Genomic DNA, 22,358 nt, shown 5'->3' on the forward strand with positions numbered 1-22,358 from the left:
AGCCACAGCTCATTTTACTGTCAGCCATACCTACACCCGCACTTTGTTCCTTAAATATTGTGCCTGCTCCCTGCTTGACTGTTCATTGTTAATGCTGAACTGATTATTCGATGGGGCTGCTCAGGTGGGTGACTCCCAGCTCCAGCATGGTGTGGCACAGAGAAATTTTGAGGCCAGCATCACACATCCCTACAAGGGATGCAGGGATGTGAGACTGCCGACAGGGCTCCCAAGCAGCCACAGGGCTGAATTACAAACCAAAATGCTCTAAAAACAGCCAGAGGACAGGATCAGACAAAACCCCATCCCATCACCTTGCCATCAGTTAGTGAATCACTTGCCGTATTATCGAAGTGCACTGACCTTTGCCAGGAGATAAGGAAAAACTTCCCCACAACAAAGCACACACCTCAAATATGGACAAAACTCATCAACATTTTCGAATAGAAGGAAATGGCTTTTAAAACAAAGCACATGTTCATTTTGGATAAAGCTTTCCAGACATTCTGTGATGAGCTTAGCATAAATTACGCAGACAAATAACTCCATAAAAATAAGAGGTGGGGGGAAAACATCTTTTTTTAAAAAAAAATCAACCAAGAACCAACTTTAAAAAGGAGGTTTTGGAAAAGAATCTTTTGGCAACAAACCTTTGATCTTAGTGCTTAGCAGCCACCAAATATTTAGCTCCAGAAAATAAAAATTTGTTCAGGGTTTTGGATCTTGCTTTTTTCCCCTTTTTAATGAGACAAAGTGCACATTGGCACAGGGAGTGAGAAGGGTCTGACAAAAGTCCCACTTCATCACCAGTGAATTTTCAGTGACTTCTAGGTGAAAAGATACATAAATCTGGGGCTAAGTCAAAATTGCCACAAGGATCACACAGAGCTGCATGGGCTTAGTTCCCCTCTTTCTTACAGACACCTCCCAGCTGCCATCAGAGGGCATTCAAATGGGTGTCGCAGACCCACAAGAGCAACATCTCCCTGGTTTCATTTTCCCTGCAAGGCCACTTGCCCAGCAGCATTTCCTTCGCCTCTTCTACTGCTTTCCCCACGCCTCAGTGCTTGTCCCAGTGCACGCTTCTTCTGAAACACTCTTAAACTCCCTGGAACGCCGTTGCCTTCGCAGCAGAGATGAATGAGTCAAGGGCCTCTTTTGGCTGCTTGCAGCTGGATGATTTGACAGAGAGAGATTCCAACCTTAAAGTAAAAATACTACTTTGTAAACAAAGTTGAGATGAGATTTACCACGAAACAGGAACAGGGAAGTCATTGTTCCAAACAATAATCACCTATTTACTTAATTTTTCAGTCTATCAAAAGAAAAATGCTCGTGGTGAATGTTCTGTGAACAAACATGATTTCCTAATGAGACTTTCTGTACATCATCTAAGCTGAGCAATGGAAACTGTGCACAAATGAAATGGGTGCATGTGTCTCCTCCAGCAGAATCATAGAATCATAGAATCACCAATTTGGAAAAGACCTCTTGGATCACTGAATCCAACCATTCCTATCTGCCACTAAACAATGTTCCTGAGCACCTCATCTACCCATCTTCTAAATACCTCCAGGGATGGGGACTCAACTCCCTTCCTGGGCAGCCTCTGACAGTGCCCCACAACCCTTTCTGTGAAAATTTTTTCCTAATATCCAGTCTGAACCTCCCGCGGCGCAGCTCGAGGCCATTCCCCCTTGTCCTGTCCCCTTGTCACTCGGGAGAAGAGCCCAGCTCCCTCCTCTCCACAACCTCCTTTCAGGCAGTTGAGGAGAAAAGGAGGTCTCCCTTCAGCCTCCTCTTATCAAGGCTAAACAACCCCAGGTCCCTCAGCCGCTCCTCATAAGGATTTACTTGTTCTCCAGCCCCTTCACCAGCTTCACTGTTCTTCCCTGGACATGCTCCCAGTAGAAGTCTGGGAAAACAGATGCCCGTTGCACCCATTTTTGAGTCATTCCTCCTGGTATTCCTTGGCCTGCAGTGTATAGAACAGGATAACAATCTCTTTGGATCTTTAAAAGCAAATCCTAAAAGCTATGTTCTGTCCTGAGTATTAGATAAATTCACACCCAGAATCAAGAAGAGCTCTCCAAACGGCCTGCTGCTAAACCTCGGATGTCATCACATGGAAACATCCAACTCAGAAGCACCAGCTCACCACCAGCACCCCAGCAGGGCAGGACTCAAGTCACAAAGGTCTGGTTTTAGCTCTGGATGAGCCCCAGGCAGAAGGAACAAGCAACTAGTCCAAATCAGAGGTGTACCAAGTTCATCCCGAAAGCCAGGCAGATAACTGGGGCATGCCTTCTTCACAGTGCTGCAGGTCCTTCTGGAGCGGAAGGAGAAATCTCAGTCTCCACCTGTGCCCCTTCCCGAGGAAAGCAATTCCCCTTGCTTGTCCTCTTCATACTGACATTGATTTACAGCCTTTTGTGGAATTTATGCTATAAATACATATGCCAGTTTCCAAAATAGCCTCGCAGAGATACACTGTAAGCAGTGCTGCTCCCTGATGTTTCCTGCATCTATTTTAGCAGCTCTGCAGAACCTGCAGCAAGACCCATTTTCTGGGATCCTCTTTCCCAGAGACCCCTCACTCTCGGTGCATGGAGAGCAAAAGGGCTTTGGTTCCCAACCCCTTTGCTCGATGGCATGGGAAAAAGCAGAGAGGTAACTAGAGAAATAGAGCATTTGGCAAATGTGTATTGAACTTCTCACAACAAACCCATTAGTTCATGCCGCTCATCTCTATGGCAACCAAACAGCATAAAAACAAGACATTAACACCTAAATTTATTAGTGTGCAAGTGCTTAGCTGTTATCATTCCAGGGGTATGTTCCCCTCATCACCCCCACCGATCTCGTTTTCGTTCGTAATGAAGACAACTTGTTTCTAGTTCAAATGCCAATATAAACATAGGCACACAATTTACAGACAGCAGAGCTGAAGCTTTCGTGTCTTTAGTCACAGTTTGAGGGGAAAAAAAAAAGCCAAAACAAAACAAAAAGAAGGCTGTGCTTACGGAGTTACCCACTTTCCGTTTTATTTTGCAAAACTGGTAAGGATTTGCAAGTCATGTGGACAGAGGAAGAGATACCTCACATCCTAGCCTATGAAGACCTTCATTGGATTAGAGGAATTGGGAGAATATACTGCTTCTCCCAATATATTTTCAAAGCACCTCACATTTATGCAGCCCATATCCTGGGCTACATTAGGAAAAGTGTAACTAGCAGGTCAAGGGAGGGGATTCTTCCCCTCTACTCCGCTTTCATGAGACCTCAGCTGGAGCCCGGCATCCAGTTCTGGAGTCCTCAGCACAGGAAGTACATGGATCTGTTGGAGCCAGTCCAGAGGAGACCACGAAGAGGAACTGAGATCTGGAGCATCTCCCATGTGAGGACAGACTGAGAGAGTTGGGATTGTTCAGCGTGGAGAAGAAAAGGCTCTGGGGAGAGCTTAGAGCAGCTTCCAATGCATAAGGGGGGCTACGGGAAAGCAGGAGAGGAGCTCTTGATCAGGCAGCGCAGGGACAGGGTGAGGGGGAACAGTTTTAAGCTGAAAGAGGGGAGATTTACAGAATCACAGAATCACAGAGATGAGATTTAGGTGAGATACCAAGAAGAAATGTTTTCTTGTGAGGGTGGTGAGGCACAGGAACAGGCTGTCCGGAGACATTGTGGAAGCCCCATCCCTGGAGGTGTTCAAGTCCAGGTTGGATGGAGCTTTGAGCAACCTGATCTGGTGGGAGGTGTTCCTGCCCATGGCGGTGGGATCAGAACTGGATGGTCTTTCTGGTCCCTTCCAATCCAAACCATCCTATGATTCTATGATTTACATTATATGGACATGACAAGTAGCTCCTTGAGGAAACTGTAACCCACTGTGCCACAAGGTTTCAGGTCATGTCAGAGGCACCGGGGTCGGCATGTTGCTATTTAGGCAGTCTGAAAGAGTCTATTCCGTGTTACTCAGAGACAGGAAATGGGACAGACCCACGGCCTATCCTGCCCAGCAATCTCCATGCTGTCCAGGTGTGCAGCAGGCCTCCTTGCTGGGGTAGAACTGCCCTCCCAAAAACAGCGGGGTAGATAAGTGACCTATGGAAAAGCCTTCAGTGACATGTGGCAGTAAATCTTGCTGGAAGATCTTTTCTAGACTGGCACTTTCCCCCTCCTGTCATGCACTGCTGTTTCTAGGCAAAAGGCACTTTGTCTTGGGGCTAATTCACAGAGCCATTATAGAATCAAGGAATCATAGAATGCTTTAGGTTGGAAGGGACCTTTACAGATCACTCAGCCCCCCTGCAGGAGCAGAGACACCTTTAACCAGACCAGGTTGCTCAGAGCCCCATCCAACCTGACCTTGAATGTTTCCAGGGAGGGGGACTTCACTGCCTCCCTGGGCAACCTCTGACAGTGTTTTACCACCCTCACTGTAAAAAAATTCTTCCTTCTATCCAGCCTAAACATACCCTCCCTTAGTTTAAAACCATTACTCCTTGTCCTGACACAACAGGGCTTGCAAAAGGGTCTGTCCCCATCTTTCCTATAGGCCGCCCTTAAGGGGCAGCCCCCCCTTTAAGTACTGGGAATTCAGATATAATCACTATAGGGTTAATTCAGATATAATCATTAAGTATTCTATGTCTTTGCACAATGACAGCAATGAAAAAGCAGGCTAAACATGATCAAAAAATCTTTAATGCGAAGGGCAACGATGCACTGTGAGACGATGCCTTGGAAGAGCATGGAGTCTCCACGAAGACTTGTCAGGAATTACTTACATAGACTTGGTCCTGCCCAGGGGCAAAAGGAGGGACTGGACACCTGACCAGGACATCAAGGGCAGCCAATACATCACTGATGTTGAGTGCGGAACATTCACCTCTCATTTACTGCTGCAACTGCAAGTGCGAAGTCTCATGAAAAGCAAGATCTGCTACTGTCACAGGCATGATTTGCCCCGGTTTGGGCTGGATATAATACGGCAGATCTGCCTGACCAAAGCCAAAGCAGATAGGCTATGGATTTTCATGAGGTTTTCAGCTCTTTAAAGGTAGAAGCTAGCATGAAAAGAGACTGAATTCCCTTCACAGGCCTTTATATGGGCCACATACATAACCTAACACCGCTTCTCAGCTCTGACAGTGAATGAATTACAAGAGACAGATAAAAAAACATCGAACAAACCTTCTCCTCCAGCATGCCTCAGGTGGAGTCAATAGAGCATTTCTGAGCTTACACCAGTGAAACTAAGAGCTCAATTTAGCCCGTCACTGCACAGAAGGTCTAATGGCAAATTGCTTGTCATCTAATTCCAGACATGTGATCAGACAATGTTTAACATAAGGGTTGCAATATATTAACCACACTCCCATTAGCAGTGGAACAATCCATTACTAATATCCCTCCATCCTCAGGCAGCCCCTCCTCCTGAAAGCACGCTGCCAAGGTTTAAGATGACCAGGGCCCCTGTTTCCAAGCCCTTGAGGCAGGTTACAAGAAAACAAATTAACAGGTTGAAACCCTGACAATTTGCTTCTGAAATAAGGTCACCAAGGATCTTGTAAGTCCCTAACTAGCTGGCTCACTATCAGCTAAAAGACATTTCAAGAACATTAGCATTGGTGCCAAAAATATCTGGGCTTGTCCCTGCGGCAAAACAGCAGCAGCAGAAGGAGGCTGAGAATAAAATGTCAGTGTCTGAATAGGCACAGCGATGGGTGGAGCTGAGCTGTTGAGAACCTGCTTATCGAAGCACCTCCATGGCCAGGAAGAGTAAAGCAGCACCAGCTGGGAGGGGATGTGCCTCCATGCAGAGCACAGGTGAATGCACCCTAGGGAAATCGCTGCTTTTTAAGAGAAGAGTTCATGGAGGTCCAACAGAAGAGCTGCAGATTGGTTTTCCTGTCGAGACAGGAAAACAAGGCCAGTCATATTTACCCCATACCACTCTATGGAGGGACAGAGCTCGTACTCAGTGTCACCATGACACTCCATCAGTGACCTCCAACAAAAGAACAAAGCAGCAAAGATGGCTTCAAATAAACTTCCAGTATGTGCAATCCCACATAAAAGATGCAATTCCACCAAAACAAAATATTTGGCAACATCACACCCACTTCACCAATGTTTTCCCTCTACAGGAAAATCTTTTCCCATCTCTAATCTCTTGTTTCTGCCTTTTCAGAAGGAGAAACTTCTGGTTTTCTCCAGTGAATTAACTGCTGTACAATGAAATCCAGCCATAGTAACAAAATTCATACCCGCAAGCTTCAATATAAACCCAGCCCAAGAAAAGCTTCGAATTGACCTGGAATAAAGATATCTCGGAACGCTCATTCATGGTTTTCAGAAGTTGTTTTTTGGATTTATTTTCTAAATAAAGTATTCTGAAACTCCCATGCTGAGCCTCAGCGCTTTTCCTCCAGGCTCCTCTTGGGCTGGCATATCGCTGGGGCGCTCTGCTCCTGGCCCATGTGAACACAGAGCAGCTCTGACCGCTCTTTTCCATCACAACAACATTTCTGACTCCTAAAAATTCATGTCTCTTTGCCACTGTCCTGAGCGCAGAACACACATTGGAGTATACACAGGTCCTGGGTATCAGCTTCTGGTTATTAATACCCTCACTCCACATATGCATGCAGAGAGATGCAGATTGTGTAATAGCTTTGAAAAACCATCCAGGCCCTCTGGAGACGGTGCCATCTTGAATCCATTAGCTGCGTTATGAATAAATGAATGAACAAAAGCCAATTTTTTTTTTTCTGACTCTGTGGGGAAGGCAGAGGAGAGCAACACATAACAGCAGAGAGATGGAGGTGACATCGGCAGCCCAAGTGAGCGCCGTGATGCTGATTATTCTTGGAGGAGCAATGCATGACCAAGAGGTGCCAAACTCCGGACCTGGAGACTCTGCCTTTGCCCGAGCGTGTTTATTTTAGTCCTGCTTGCATGCATGCGCGTTCCCAGCAGGAGGGGATGCAAACAGGACCAGCCATCCCCTCCCAGCCTCCCATCCTCAGGCACGTGCCAGAACTGTTCTGCTCACACTAGCGCGAGGTCACATTTCTTGGCAGAAAGCTCAGCTCCTTCTCCCCTCTCCCTTCCCCCATGCTCCTGGTAAAATATGAAAACAGCCTGCCACCTGCTATTTGCCTGGCCTGTTTCTCACTGTCTGCCAAAAATTAGCAACATGCCCCAAAATATAATTGGAAACACTGCACTGCACTGCAGGGGTCCCATTTCTGTTGCATAGAAGAGGCTTGAAAAAAAGCCAATTTAATTTCTAGATTCCCCGGGCTGCATATAGCTGCTAAGTGGGGAGGTAAAAAAAGTCACTTTTATCAGGCCAGTTCCTATTAGTAGATTCAGATCTTTTAACAAGCCATGCCGTAGGAATCAGCAAGCTGTCATTGCAAGCAGATTTAGGGCATTGTTTCTTGGAATCAGAGTAGTGTGGGAGGTCAAAAGTTAGAGGCCGGCATTCCCAAACTTCAGAGCTGAGAGCCTGGGTGCACACAGTGGAGCTGGTGGGGGCAGAGCATTCGTGGAGGCTGATATTAACCCCAGGAAGAAAATTGCCCCGTTTCCCTAGCTCTCCATCAGATCTTGCACAAGGCTATGGAGGTTCCTTGCAGGAGGCATCTGGAGATGAGTCTAGGGCTCCATCGAGGCTTTGCCGATATTTCCCATTCGGATATCAGATATCCCAATGGCTTCAACTCCATTCAATCTGCTTACTGAAAGAGCTTTGAGAAGCGCCACGTGGCCGAGGGAGGGCTGCCATGTCTCCTGTGCTCGGGGCAGCTCTGCCTGCAGAGCACGTCAACCACCGAGGCTCCCGAGTCGGCAGACCGTGGGCTGGCCCTGCAGACCTCACAGTTATCTCTCTTTTGCAGAAGACGGGTGGAACAGGAGATCAAGAAAATATAGGGCACTTCATTCATGCCACGCTTTGGCAGAGAGCTTGGCCAGCAGATTTCTGAAGCTGAAAAGCAACATTTCACCCTGAAGAGCTGTTTACGTTGTCAGGGTTGATTTGCCAGGCTTACAAAAGCGCTGTGCCAGATTGGCTTATTATGTTCCTCCCTCAAAATACTCAGGGTCTGTTCCTTTGTTTTGGGGTGTCTGCATCCACCATGCCACAGAGCTAAAATTGAGGAGACTGGCACACACAGACGTGAGGAACTGTGCCACTCCCCCAGCAATAAAGCGCCGTGACGAAGGGTTTGAGCTCTCAGCAAGGGACAGCAGTTGAGAATATACAACTAGGCAGTCAGCACATCACCCACCCCCAGGAGGGACCATAGGCCATCACAGCATTGACCCAGCATCAGTAAGCAAGCAGTACTCCATTTTTTTGCAGGACTAGTTGAGAGAGCTCTCATAAATGAATCGCCAGGCCATCTTCTGCCTAACAGGGCACTAGAAACCACTTCAAAAACTATGTGCTATAAAATTGATACTTACTGCCATCTATCCCAAATAGCGATGATATCTTCTACTTGACGAATATCTCCAGTAAAACCAAGCAAAAATCCTCCCTGCCAGCCACCCTCCAAAGAGCTGGAGTCTTATCTATTTCTCATTATCCCTTGAATTCTGCTCTCTCCCTGACCTCATATCAAAACTGTACAACACACTCACTTAGGGTGCTATGGTCCGAAAAGGAACAACCTTGCCATCTTCTCCTAGGGCGAAGTGTGCATAAACCTGAATCACAGCACTACTACAAAACTCCCGAAACTCCTGTCTGGCCAGGTTCCTCAAAGAAGATACAACAGGATGCCCAGACCAGGCATCCTGGGACCCTCAAAGTAACCAAGAACCTTGTTGTAGCTTGCACAAGACTCTGGGAAAATTGAATGTCTCTGGAGATAGCCTGGGAGACTATATTTAGAGCTGGGACTTGGATACCTAAATCCCATCTCATGTATGGAACTGTGGGCTGCCTTAATTCCAGTCTCAGAAGCTAAGGGCAAGAGGGAGCCCTGAGGAAATCCCAGATTCCTTCTCATCAGGCTGCTTACTGAAGAGGCTCTAATAGATCAGGAAGTGAAAAACATGGCTGAGTCTAACTATTTTTAAATGATTTAATATTAGATTTTTTTCTATAGCAATCATGCTATGAAATCATAGGAAGATGACCCCATGTTTCCAAAAAAAAAGTCATCGCAAAACCCGCAGCTGCTCCTCATTTGCAATAAGCTGTTTTAAACAAAATAAACCAATACATTTGCTCCAAGAAATATGCACTAAGCACTGGCAGCTTGCTTTCCTTGTTCCTCTATCCTCAAGTACTTAAGCTGAAAGGAGGGGGAAACCTTGAAGTAATATATGCATGAATAAGCCCCAAGAACAATAGCTGCTCTCCAGTTGACTCCGAAGCTGTTATTAAACTTGAGGTTCCTGTGCTAGCAGAGAACAGCTTGAGCAGCACACTCTGTATTCACCAACACCATCACCAGACTCCGATAATGCAAGCAAGTCAGATTTCCACCTACAAATTCCTGGAAGTTCATAGCCTGAAGAGCAGCATGCCAATATCTCGGTGTGAGCAGGCTCAGCTGGAGAGCATTATGGAAACCTCCCCTGCTAAAGCAAGGAAAATATCAACAGACTAATCCTTCCATCAGAATGGGTAGGCTCTTACTTGGAACCAAACGTCACTATTGTGTTTTAAATTGAACTCTTCTCAGTAGTCTTCAGAACGAGGTGCAGTCAATAGGAAGCTGCCAGCATACATGGGTTACACAAACCCTACCCAAGGCCTGAACTCTCGATGATGGCTCTGAATTGGTGAGGGGCAGATTTAGACTAGACATGAGGGAGAAATTCTTCACAATGAGAGTAGTGAGGCAGTGGCTCAGGTTGCCCAGGGAAGTCGTGGCTGCCCCATCCCTGGAGGCGTTCAAGGCCGGGTTGGATGGGGCCTTGAGCAGCCTGGTCCAGTAGGAGGTGTCCCTGCCCATGGCAGAGGGGTTGGATTTAGATGATCTTTAAGGCCCCTCCCAACTCAAACCATTCCATGAGAAAAAATGTTGGGTCCAAAAAGCAAGGATCGACAAGCTGGCCATTGGCCTCTTTGGCACATTTCAATCACCCTTCCCCGAAGGCATTCTGCATTGCTACAGCAGCATGCATACCATCTGAAAATACCATCCAAAGCTGTTCCACTGAGCCTTCCATTCAGAGAAAGGGAAGACAGTTTATTCTGCAGATAGATGCAGAAGGAGATAGCTGGTTCGGTGTTTCACCAGCACCATAGAAAGTAACAGACTCCCTCAGCGAGCTATAAGAAGATGCGGCGTGGTAGGAAAGACAGAGAGCAGTGACTGCACCGTGGTTCAAAACAGAGCATGAAAACAACTGACTGAGGCCTGTTTGTAGGCATTAAAACCTCCAGGGAAGAACAAATGGAAGACTAAGAAGGAAATCTAAGAGAAACAGAGCCTGCTTAAAAGCAGCAGCTCATCCCTGTAAATACATCTGTGCAGTTTGTTTGCAACAACCCAAACCACCTATCATCTCAACCAGGGCTGTCATGACTATTCATTAGTTAAGAAGTTTAGCTTGAAGGGGCGCAAACCCGCGCCACCAAACTGCTGCCCCCAAGCACCGCTGGGAAGGCACATGGATGGCTGTGTCTGTTCCTCGTGCACTGTGAACATGAAGCTTGCTGCTTTTTCTCCAAAGCAAATGGCTTCTGTTCCAGATGGAGTGGCTAATAAACAGCCTCGGACAAAAGTGTTGCATTTCTGGAACAACTGGGAATCACACACAGAAGCGCTTGTAGTCATGCTGCTGGGCTGTGCAGAGCCCTGACACACTCTCTGCCTGGCAGAGGAGCCCTGGCTGCAGCAGCAGTCATGTTCCATTTTCTTTTTCTTTTTTTCCTTGGGATGTGCTGTCTGTCAGTGGATAGGGATAGGAAAAACAGTTGATAAGCTATGGAGCAAACCACACAGAAGGCTGAGGAACTGGGGTGGCAAGGAGGAACAGGAGCAGAGAACAAATGCTGCAGAAACCACATCACAGTGCTCTTGAAATAGCAGCACAGTCCCTGGATGTGGCACACTGAGTAGAGGAAGCTGAGTGTAGCTGCTCGCCACCAGCTTATGTCCCTCCTGAAAGAGAGAAGAGGAATTAAAGTGTGTGCCCTGCACTGGGGATGGCTCCGAGGGTCCCTTTTTCTAGGGGCTGGCTTTGGAAAACAAAGAGTCACTTGACACCCATGACGGCAAGTGCACAGCTGTTTCTTCTGTTCCCCTGAACACTGAGCTGGCCAGTGGATATTTTCTCTAACCAAGTTTAAAAGCTAAAGAAGCTTATGAAGCACTATCTTCAAATCAGACCTTCAGCAAGAGACACAGCTGGGAAGAACAAGCAGCCCAGTCCACTGTCCAACAGAACCTTGCACTGGGAAAAAAACAGAAATGGAGAAAGATCTGAGATAGGACTAAGCTACTGCGTTTTAAAATCAAATTTCTGAGCATCACGGACTTGGGCAGAAAAGGAAGGTGAAGGAAGGTTTCAAAGACCACAGGTAGCTAGAGACACACTTTCTCCCCCAGCATGTTGCACCTCTGTGCTGATATTAGTCTCCTTTCTGCTAAGGACATATAAAGGAGAAGTTTCACTGGCATTCCTAGCAGAACTTAACCTCTCAATTGCCATTGGATCTGAGACTCTGATTACCACAGACCCTTCACACACACCCAATTTTGTATTAATGACAGCAATATCAGCAACAGGATCTCCATCACAGCAATATCTGCACCCAAAGGTTTCCCTGAATGCATATGCCAGAGGCAGTACTCAAGCATGACTGCTCTGAGTCACCTGTTCTGGAACGTGATGTTCTCAGCCCTCTGAAGGGCTAAACCTCAACAGTCAGCCAAGGTGGGACACGGGTTGCCTGTGACCCGGACAACCTCAGTGGAGTCAGCAGTGTCATTCAGTTCCCACTGCTCTCAATAGCGTCAGCTTGGAACCTCCCAGGGCCAGCTTTTGAGTTTACTCAGTGTCATTGTTAAAAAATGTAGAGACATGGGAATGAAATTCTCACTCCTCTAAAGAGCAGAGGTGGGGTTTTTTTCTCCTTGACGAGAGGGTTTCATTGTCTGGCTACTGCACTCAGGTGTGAACTAGTGCCAAGACTTGTTCATCCAGGTTGTGTTCCTGGAAAGTTCCATCAGAGACTTGAGACCAGACTGGTTTGTAGAACGTCTGTGTGTGGCAGTCTGCTTCAGAAAGTTTCAGATGCAAGGAAGCATCCGGGTGCATCGCTGACCACAGTGATAGTGATGCTAATGCAGGTACACAACAAGCTGTAAACTCACTTGTTCAGTACCGTGAAGGCTCAGTAGGGTGGTTGTACTGATACAGTCTTCACTGTCCAACTGAGAAATGCACGCTTGGTATCTGCAACTAATTTGTTATTTGTAATAGGCAAGTGGAAATGTTTTGAATTTATAGTAAGAATAAAACTATCCATCAGCATTCCTGCACAATGACAAAGGGGAGGTCCCCCCTCCTCCCACTTTGTGGGTTCTCTCAGAGAGAGATGCAGCCAGCTGTTTGGAAGCAGGCTGTTGACAATGCTGCAGAGTAAGATATAGGGTATTACGAGTCAATTAAAAAAGTATTAAGAGAGAGAGAGCAGGAGGTACCGATCTTCTGAATCCAGCTGTTTCACTCTTATTGGGGGACAACCAAACTGAAACTTTCAGCTCTTCCCTAGGGAGAACAGAAACAAACAATCCAAACAAAACCGAGAATTCACTGCTTAAGAATACACTTCTTTTACTAGGTCTGCTCTAACACCCCACTCACATTCCTACTTGAACATGATACACTTTATTGCTAATCACACCCAGGAAATAAGACCAGAAAAGCTAATTGCAATCTGTATTTATTGTAAAGAGGTCACAAGAGACCTGAACTGCCTGAAGCCAAGGTATGGTATAAAAAAAATCAGCTGCCAGGACCAGGCTGTAAATGACCTAAGAGCTCTGATAGACTCCAAACACGACAATCAGAAGCGCTGCTCAGATCAGATCCAAAAATATCCAAAGTGGAAAAAATAACATTTGAAGAGAGATTCAAGAGAAATCCTGGGAGCTACATATAGTTTATGCCAAGCAAGACAGGAGGAAATGCGAGAAAAATAGAGTGGAAGACGCAAGAAGTGCAATGTATTGCAATGTATTTTCAAAATAAAGTTTGACAAGTTTCCTGAAAGGCTTTAAAAATAACTCAGTGAAGGTCCTCACAAAATAGAGAAGACGGTGGAAAACAAAGTGTGAAGAGTGGTCTTTGCCATGTTGACCAACAAAATGATACTCGTACGGTGTGCTACACACAGAGGAATAAGTCTGGAGAAGATAAGAATTGAAAGGAGACAAAGAGAGAAAACGTATAGGACAGTCACACCAAAAAAACAGTTATGAAGGGATGCCAAAGCCCATCATTATTCCATACAGTCCAAGGCTTAAGGGACCTGCAGCAGCAGGACCGGGCGACAGTTTAGTGCTGCGAAAGGAAACGTGATTTTCTTTCAGCACACAATTAAACAGCAGAATTCACTGCCGCGGGACTTTGTGGGAATCCAGAATATACAAGGTCTCAAAGAGAATTAGACCCACTTGAAGACAATAGATCTAGAAATGCCTATGTAACACTGGGATCTGACGGAAATTTCCAGGCCTGGACATCCACCAAAATCCTAATGCTGGAAGCTGGAAGCTCGGGGATGAAGCAGTCTTAGGTATGTCTCTGTTCCTGACTTCGGATTCTGGCTTGACGTGGCCACAAAGGATAGTTACGTATCAAACAGGCTGATTATCTGCAGCAACCAAGCCCACCTCCTCAGTTTGCTCCCCCTTTTGAAACCATTTCTGAACATGCCCTTTATTACCGAGGGGAGACTGGGACAGCCTCCAGGCAAGCGATAAAACACATCAGGGCCAGTCTTCCTAGGGTACTTTCATTAACGCTGTGGAGAGGTAATGCCAGTCTCTGCGTCAAGGCCATAAGGTGCAGGGATTGGGTTTAGTCTCAGCTAAAATGTTCAAAGCTTCATCTTAGCTAGATTGTGGAAATGGTAGCTGAATGCTAAAGCGCTCCTGTCAGCCTCTACTGGAAACGGGAAGTGCTGTGGGTGGCAAGGGCAGCAAGATGGGACCAGGTACAATTGATTCGAGTGGGTTTAGATTCAGAGTTTGGACAAGCATGTGTTAGGGTTGCATGCAATGCTCATGTTACCACTGCTCTTGCGTTACACCAGCTGCTCTCGCTACTCCATTGCTCCAGCTGAGCTCTAAAATCAGAAGACTTTCTGTACGTCTTCCCTGATGACTGTGTAGCACCCATCAGAGCAAAGTCCAGGAGAACCTTCAGCTTGCAGCTGTATCTATTCAGGAGACACTAGAGCAGATTGGTACTTATCCTGATGGAGAGGATGATGTGCAGAGGCTCAGAGCTGGATTTAGGCACCTCAAAGAGCCGTCCCCCTAAGCAGCCAGGGAGGAGCTCCAAGTGCCTCGTCCTGCCACTTTAACCGCAGCTCGAAGGCAAAAATCCTGGGAGCTTTCCTTGCAATAGGTGAAAGCAGAACAATCTTTTCATCCAGCGTCTCAAGAAAGCCTGCTTTGCAGCAAGCTCTGCCAGGCTTTCTGCAATACATCCTACAGCCGGGCCTGGCCCCTCGCTCTCCCCACCAAGGAACATTTTGTTCGAAGACAGCTAATGACCCATTTACATTTGCCTATAAAACAATATTGGGTTATTTCTCCCCTCCTCTTCCACCACTTGGCTGCCTCTGGTTTGCAGATCTTGTCAGGGCTAATTACATGGGCTTTCTCACGGAGGGAGTTTTTCCTCTTTGCATGTGTTTTCTGTTCTGAGCATAGCACAGTTTCAACAGGTTTTTGATGCTGTTGTTGTTGTTGTTCTCAACAAGAGCTGCTGTTATGAAACGCATCCTCATGGCCCTGCCAAGGCCCCAGCCAACTGAGAACCAGCTTTATTTGACGCAGGAGCAAATTGAGACCATTTGGTACTTGGGGCACTGGACATCTTATTCAATCTGCAAGGGAGCTGGAAAAGGGCTGAGCTTCTCCTCCCTCCCCTTCCCTTTCAATACACTCATTTGTTCCTGCAGAAACAGTCTGTTTCTTCTCTAGTCTTCCCTTTTCCCTAATTTTATCCATATGCGGTCCAAGATGGATGTGAAAGATTACCTGCTCATTACTTCCAGCAGATGCCTGCCACCAGTTAGGTCAATAAATTAGCTTTGGGAACACAAGCTGTCCCTTGCACCCTTTTGCCAGTGGCAAAGCTCCTCATATGGCAGCAAACCCAAAGCAGCCCAGGGCCAAGTCTCAGAGCCAACATAGGGTAGAGACCCGCAGCCGACCATGGAGCCAGACTCCGCAGGGGAGCACCCTCTCTTCCAGCACACTGGGGGACTTGAGGTCTAGGGGAGGAGGTTGTAGATCCTCTACCAAGTGAGACCTTCTACCCCACGAAGAGAGAGTGACTCAGCCTTGAGGGGGCTCACATCAAGATCACAGCTGTTGTGTGCTGTCTGGGCAATAGTTTCTCTTCCCCACTCTGCTCCCCAACATAGCAGTTCATTTATCAGGGAAACGCACCAGCAAACCAAGGTGGTGGAAGAGCTGGACCACAGCTGTGCTCCCAGCAGCCCTCTGCTCAGACGGGACTTACCACACAGCACCCCAACACCAGCTTGGCTGGACCGAGGCTAGATGGGACCGGTACAACCCAGGGCATGCCAGCCAGAGAAGCCCAGAGATTTCTCACTCAGGTCGATGTTTTCATCTTGGAAAAGAGAAAAGGGATTCCCTGGATGGAGAACAGTGCCAACTCAAGCACAGTGAGAGGGAAACAAAGTCACCCCACAAAGTACAGAAGGTGATAGGTCGAGCAGCATTGCTTCTTTCCTACCCTGGCACAACAGGTGGGAGTAGAGCCTCCCTCTGCCATCTGTCCAGGGAAAGCATTTCAGGGTATTGGCTGCCCCAGAAGAGATGCTGTTCCCTGTCAAACTCCCTCAGTCAGCTTGGACCAAAATTACCATGTCCAGGCTTCAGAGGTGTGGAGCTCTGGGCTGCTCCATGAGGCTTGGATGCCATGGACTGACCCCAGGGAGCCCTTGCACCCCACCAAGAGTCCAGGCACCGTTTTAATTAAAGAGTACAACCTGTTTTATCACACACCCAGTCTCACCAATCCCAAGAAGGGAAACCCAAAATATTGGATGGTCTTTAAAGTCCCTTCCAACTGAAACTATTCTATTATTCTGTGATTCTATGATTTCAGTGGGAGGTTGACCTAACTAACCCGAGGATTTGATTTGACCAAAGTGTCAGGATGAAGAGCCAATATTCAGGCCCATGCAAGCCAAAGGGAATGGACACGAGAGCATGTCTTGGCCGTGCCACCATCACTCCGCTCCAGGAAGCCCCTCCACAGGCAGAGCTCTTAGAGCAGAGAGCAGTAACTGTATTTTAAAACCTTTAGTTCTAATAAAACCCATTTGCATATATTCAGAAGTCTTGAAGGTAACTTACAGTTCCTCCCAAGCCCTTATATTATTCTCATCAATGACGAACCTGTTGGATAGTTGCAATAAATGAGCATGCAGGGGTTGTTTAGGTTTGGGTTGTTATACAATCTCACAATTATGTTTTTTAATCACAGCAGTGGCAGCCACTGTGAGGGGTTGGGGCTGTTTGCCACCCTAGGGGTGGCAGCAGTGACAGCACCTTTGCCCCGCTGGAGGTGGTGGCTATTTTGAGCCAGGAAGGCTGCTGGCCCTGAGGTGCCTATAGTCACAGCCCTGACCCACCGTCCCTCCATGGTTCACCGTCACCAGGCCCAGCACCCCTCCTTGGCAGGGATCATGAGGACCCAGCCAGCCACTTCTGTGGAATCAGGATCACATGAGTGATATCATAGAATCATTCGTTTGGAAAAGACCTTTGAGATCACTGAATCCAGTACTAAACCATATCCCTGAGCACTTTCTCTACCCATCTTTTAAATCTTTCCAAGATGGGAACTCAACCACCATCTTGGGCAGCCTCTGCCAGTGCCTGAGAATCCTTCCAGTGAAGAAATTTCACCTGTTGTCTACTCTGAACCTCCCTTGGTGCAACTTGAGGCCATTTCTTCTCATCCTATCACTTGTTACTTGGGAGAAGAGACCAACACCCAGCTTGCTACAACCTCCTTTCAGGGGACTGTAGAGGTCTCCCCTCAGCCTCCTCTTCTCCAGCCAAATCAAACCCAATTCCCTCAGCCATTCCTCCACTTGTTCTCCAGCCCCTACACCAGCTTTGTTGCTCTCCTCTGGACACACTCCAGTGCCTCAATGTCCTTTTACTGAGGGATGCACCATATTCCCTCTCCCTTCCCAAAGGGAGTAAGCCTCAGCCTGTGGGAGCAGAGGGCAGAGGTCTAGCCCTTCTGCCAACTTTCCGTGATGGTTTTCAGGCTGGGCTCCCTGGGGAGAGGCAGTGGAGCTGAGGTACCTCACACGGCCATGTGTAATGGAGGTAACCCCACCGCAGCCCCTTGTCTGCTTGGACAGGCCAAAATGCCAAGCCCATGGCATCAGCCCACATAGCACCTTCCTCCTGCCTCTTTGTGAAATAGTCCCTAAAAAACTCTCCACATTTATTCCTTGTGATGAATCAGGACGCCTTCGGCATAAGACAGCCTTGCCTGGAAGAGACACAGCTGTAATGACTGAGTTGTAAATAATTTTCACACATGTTAATGCAACCGTTTTTGCCAGGGAGGCTGAGGAAATGATGAAGTACACGCCACCCCTTTTTAACATAAAGAAAAACCCTCTCCCCAAAACATACCAAAGCAGAAGGGCACAGGCTCACCCCTGCGTATCAGGCAGTCTGACCTGAAAGACCTAAACCCCAGATCAGATCCTCTCTGCAAAAATACCCCATGGCTGAGACAAAATATCCTCCTTGATACATTTTGAATGAGGCTTTCCTCTCTCAAATTGTGACAAACTCCTTCTCTAAACTCTAATTCTAATCTCTGTGACCCACTTCAAAACCACTTCCAAGCTCCACTGTACTGCAGAGACTATGTCTCAAGGGGAGGAACATCTCTGAGCTGTGTCCATCCTCTACCGAGCCATGCAAACACAAGTGCAGAAAAGATGTACAGCCCGCTGCTCCTCTTCCTGTACAGCCCAGGTTTCTTGTGCATCAGCAAAGGCTGTCCCACCAAACAGAAAACAAGCACAAGAATCCTCTAGAATGGAGCCTATGAATGTTTCCACTGGCCTATCTGTTACTGATGCCTCACCTGGAAAGAGAAAACTGACTGTGTCACTTCATCTGTCTTAAATCCATTTTAAAAACTCCAGTGGCAAAATCAGAGGAATTGAACAGAGGTTTTTGGTGTGAGAAATAAAAAGAAACCCAAGCCAGCTTGCTTGAAGACCGATAGCAAAAGCTTGTATGGTTTGAGAGTTTGACGGGGGATGTGAAAACAGATGAAATTGCAGAAAGGAAAATTTAAGAGAGAGACTGTTGACAGCTGTATTATTGCACACTGAGCACTGACAAATGATAAGCGTCAGGGACAGAAACACACCATCCTTCCTCTTCTAATTTGGGCTAGGCAAGGGACATGGGTGACTGGGACATGCCCCAACCATCCCTGTCTCTGGCTCAAGCCCAGGGATTTTGGTCCTCAGGTGCTGGTGGGGCTGTGTAGTGTGGTCATCACAAGCCTCACCCCTTGGGTTTGCTGCTGGGGATAAACATTGCCTTTTCCTTGCACTTGAAGTGCCTCAAAGGGACGGGCAGAGTGTGCACCAATGCAGCACTGCTTATGGTCCTGCAGCTTCCTTTTCTGAACCTACCATGGATGGGAACAGCTCTCCCTGGATTAATTTCTTAAAGAACATCAATTGGTGCAGCTGCCCTGCTCTCCCGCATAAGGGAATCCAGCCTGACTCATTTCAGTGGAAATCTCATTATGGAGTAGGTTAAGTGACAAAGAAATCAAGCTTATCAAGGTCCAGCTAGGGATAGTCAGAGGAAATGCAGCAGTCAGAGCACATGCCAATATTGTTAATGTCTTTTTTTGTCTGTATCTCAGAGAGGGTTTATTTTGGCAGCTGCAAAACGTGTTAAAAAACCATGTCTTTGTTGTATAGATTGCATAGACCACTGGAGAGAGCAAAAGCTACTAGGACAAGGCAGCACAGGGATGCTCTGACAGCAGAGCCGAATCCTTACCTGGCAGGAGCCCACCTGGCTGTAGCAAATCCAATGGCACTGCACCACTTCACACCAACTGAGCATCTGGCCCAAATGGATTGTTTGGTCTGTTCATTGTTTGTTTTTCTGACATCTCCTCTGGGCTTCTCACGCTTAATCTACAAAATGGTGTCTTTTTAGATACTGCAGAGCTATGTGACTATCATCAAACCTGGCTGTGTTCCCTAGTGTTTCAGCAAGTTGTGATGGGCTCTCCAGGAGCAAAGCTTTCCTTTTGGTGTTGGTGTGGCTTTCTCAGTTCTGATATCCCCAAGATTCAGAAGGGATCAGGCAGTTCAAAGAATTCCAAGAGGAAGCTTGGAAGTGAGAGGTCTCTGTTCACCAATGACCATGTGAGCAAGTGTTTTCCCCCCTCTCCCAGCAATTCTTCCACAAAAAACGTTGCTATAGAGGTCTAAAAACCTGGACCAAATAGGCCTGTCTTCCGGTTCGTGGATAGTAGATTTCATTGACTTATTGATTAATCAGCAAACTATGACACATTCAAGTAGCAAACCAGATCTCAGACAGACACACATCTCACATGCTAGAGAGATGTTACTTTGGATTTATGGTGTCCTTTTCCAGTGCCACACTGGAGTCCATGAACCATCACTGATGACATCCTAGAGATATTATCCTCAGCAGGTCTGTCCTTCTGCAGAGGTCATGGTAGTGGCCATCATATGGACGGTAAGCACGTGCTATGGATGCCACCACAATCCTCACTGGTCTCTTAGAAAGCTTGGCTCCTAGTTACTTTCATGGAGGAGGTAACCAGCTTATTTCCTGGCAAGCCAACCAAAGGGACAACTGTCATGGTAGCACAGACAGATGGGCACCTTCGTGAGCCCATGGGAAAGTGGCTACAGGAGCCTTTCCTCCATGTGAGTTAGGGATATCATTGAGTATATGAATTTGGGGGCATGGTGCCATTGCCATGTTGTGGTTCATCATTCCTACTGCAGGTAGGAATCTCTGCTCACAAACCTCTTCCCCGGCAGGGCCAAAAACATCCCTCTCTTTTGACTGCAAAAGGAGATACCAAGTGTGACCAAAAGCTGCTCCTCACAGGTTGCAAAATAAAGCTTTAAAGAGAGCAAACGGTCGAGAAAACAAAATGGGACGGCTAGGTCAGCGGTACAATTGGGCATCCTTGGCTGCGTCTCAAGCCACATGCAGCTAGGACCATATGGTGGCAGCGGGCAGGCTAATACACACAAAAGCACTTTGCTCTGGCCAGCAGCATGTGACAAAAGTTCTTGTGTCCCTGTAAGAAAGGGCGCTGCAGGTGACACTGATGAGGGTAAGCAGTACTGAAGAAATCTTTTGCAAGCAGCTGCCACAGCTCTCGCTGCAAAATCATCTCTTTCCCACCTTAACATAACCAAGGACTCAGACAATTACTCATCCAACTGCAAGACTCACCTTGTGTCTTCAGATTTGTTGCTGCCTCCTACCGATTCTCCTCACGTCTTCCCAGCAGCCTAGGACAGCCACTGCCTTGTGTGTCCAAGGCCAGCTTTGGTCTCGTTACGCCCTGACTGCACAGAACAGTACAAAGATGGCTTTGGTGACATGAGCCCCTTTGCATTTTAGCTTTAGCGTGGCTGTTCCAGCTTTGCAAGTGCAAGGATCCCACCTATAGCAAGAGGAGCTGGGAGCAGGGATTCCCTTCACTGCCTTTTCAGCAAGCACATCTTGGGCTTCAGCACGCATCCTGCTTTCTTATCTCAGCCCTGAAACCAGCAAAAGAGCTGAAATTGTACCCATCACATTGCTATTGGTTGCTCGATCTTCTCTCCCCACACTCTTCCTCCTGCCGCCCCCATTTCATTCCACATTTTTCACATTTCTGGGGATTGTTTTTCACCTCCTGGTGCTTTCTGGAGCTTGCCCAATGGAAATAAACGCAGCCTGACCATTGCTGGTGGGGTGAGGGGCGGGAGGTTACACTCTTGGTAAGTTTAGCCTCTCACTGACAGATTTATCTTCCTTAATCAGAACCAAGTGTAGTCACCGAGGTTTGTTTTTGTAGAATGAACTTCCCCAAAGTCAGTGCACACAAACCTTCCCCTCCTCCCACCAATTACATAAATGCTTTTAGTTAAGAGCTGATTTCCCGGAGTGTGTGCCAGTGCTCGCTCTCCAAGCAAACAAAACAAAGACATGCAAAAAACCCTGTGCTTTGCATTGAAAAGGAAGCTTGTCCTAATAGGAGTTCAGGAATGAGAAGGTGTTGAAAAGGCTTTTTCCCTGTTTCTCCTCCTTCCTTTACACATGTAAGATAAAGCAGAGATGGGGAACACCTTGCCAGCCTAAAATCACAGGTTGTCCTGGTAGACCTTGAAGTCTTGTATAAAGGCACAGGGAGGTCAGTGAATTGAGGGCTGTTGTATTAAATGGCTCTAGATGAACTCATGTGGACTTCAACAGACCTTGTCTCCACCCAGTGTGACCCAGAAAGTCGCTTTTAGCAAGCACAACCTCAGGATCTCACAACGTCTTGCCATGTGTTGGCTAAAGTGGGCACCAAGACTTCTCAGATGCTGTGATTTGTCTTTCCTTCTTTTGCAAAATGCCATTTCACCCAAAGACAACTGAAGTTTTAGTCAGAAACTGAAGCACGCATTTCATTAGGCAGGCAAGCCTGGCAGATCCACCAGGAGGACTGCACAGCTTCTCTATTTAATTGAAGACTGTCTGCTCTTGTCATTTCCTCATTCTACATTCACATGTTGGCACCACCAAAGTATCCCATCCTGCCACAGCTTGGATCAGCGGGGGGCTGATCTAGCCAGGCCTTGGCTCCACAGCCCTCTCCTGGGAACAATTTGGAGGCTGTGTGGTAGAAAGACTGTGTGGACATCTTCCTTTACAGGGCTCCTCCTCTCTACATCTGTCCACGATCTTGTTTTAACATTTCCCTTTCGCTTTCTTCCCATCATGCTATTAATTAAGAACATTTCTAACATGTGCCAGCCTGGAAAGAAATGTGTTGTAATGACTATTTTTCTTCTGTTTCAG

At 47.1% G+C, this 22,358-nt stretch overlaps 1 long non-coding RNA gene across 3 annotated transcripts in view; it reads right to left on the bottom strand.

Moving 5' to 3' along the window:
• The window catches only part of LOC128852569 (uncharacterized), a 54,157-nt gene extending 32,871 nt beyond the window's left edge, over positions 1-21,286 (bottom strand). For 2 of the 3 annotated variants that reach the window (XR_008450522.1, XR_008450520.1), the window contains exons 1-2: positions 20,760-21,286; positions 19,311-19,450 (exon numbers count right to left, since the gene is read on the bottom strand). This is a non-coding gene — a long non-coding RNA (uncharacterized LOC128852569). The remainder of the gene's footprint in view (positions 1-19,310; positions 19,451-20,759) is intronic. The other variant, XR_008450521.1, reaches the window with a different exon arrangement.
• Positions 21,287-22,358: the final 1,072 nt, after the last annotated feature.

This window comes from Cuculus canorus, chromosome 6 (genome assembly GCF_017976375.1).
Source record: "Cuculus canorus isolate bCucCan1 chromosome 6, bCucCan1.pri, whole genome shotgun sequence".
NCBI lineage: Eukaryota > Metazoa > Chordata > Aves > Cuculiformes > Cuculidae > Cuculus > Cuculus canorus.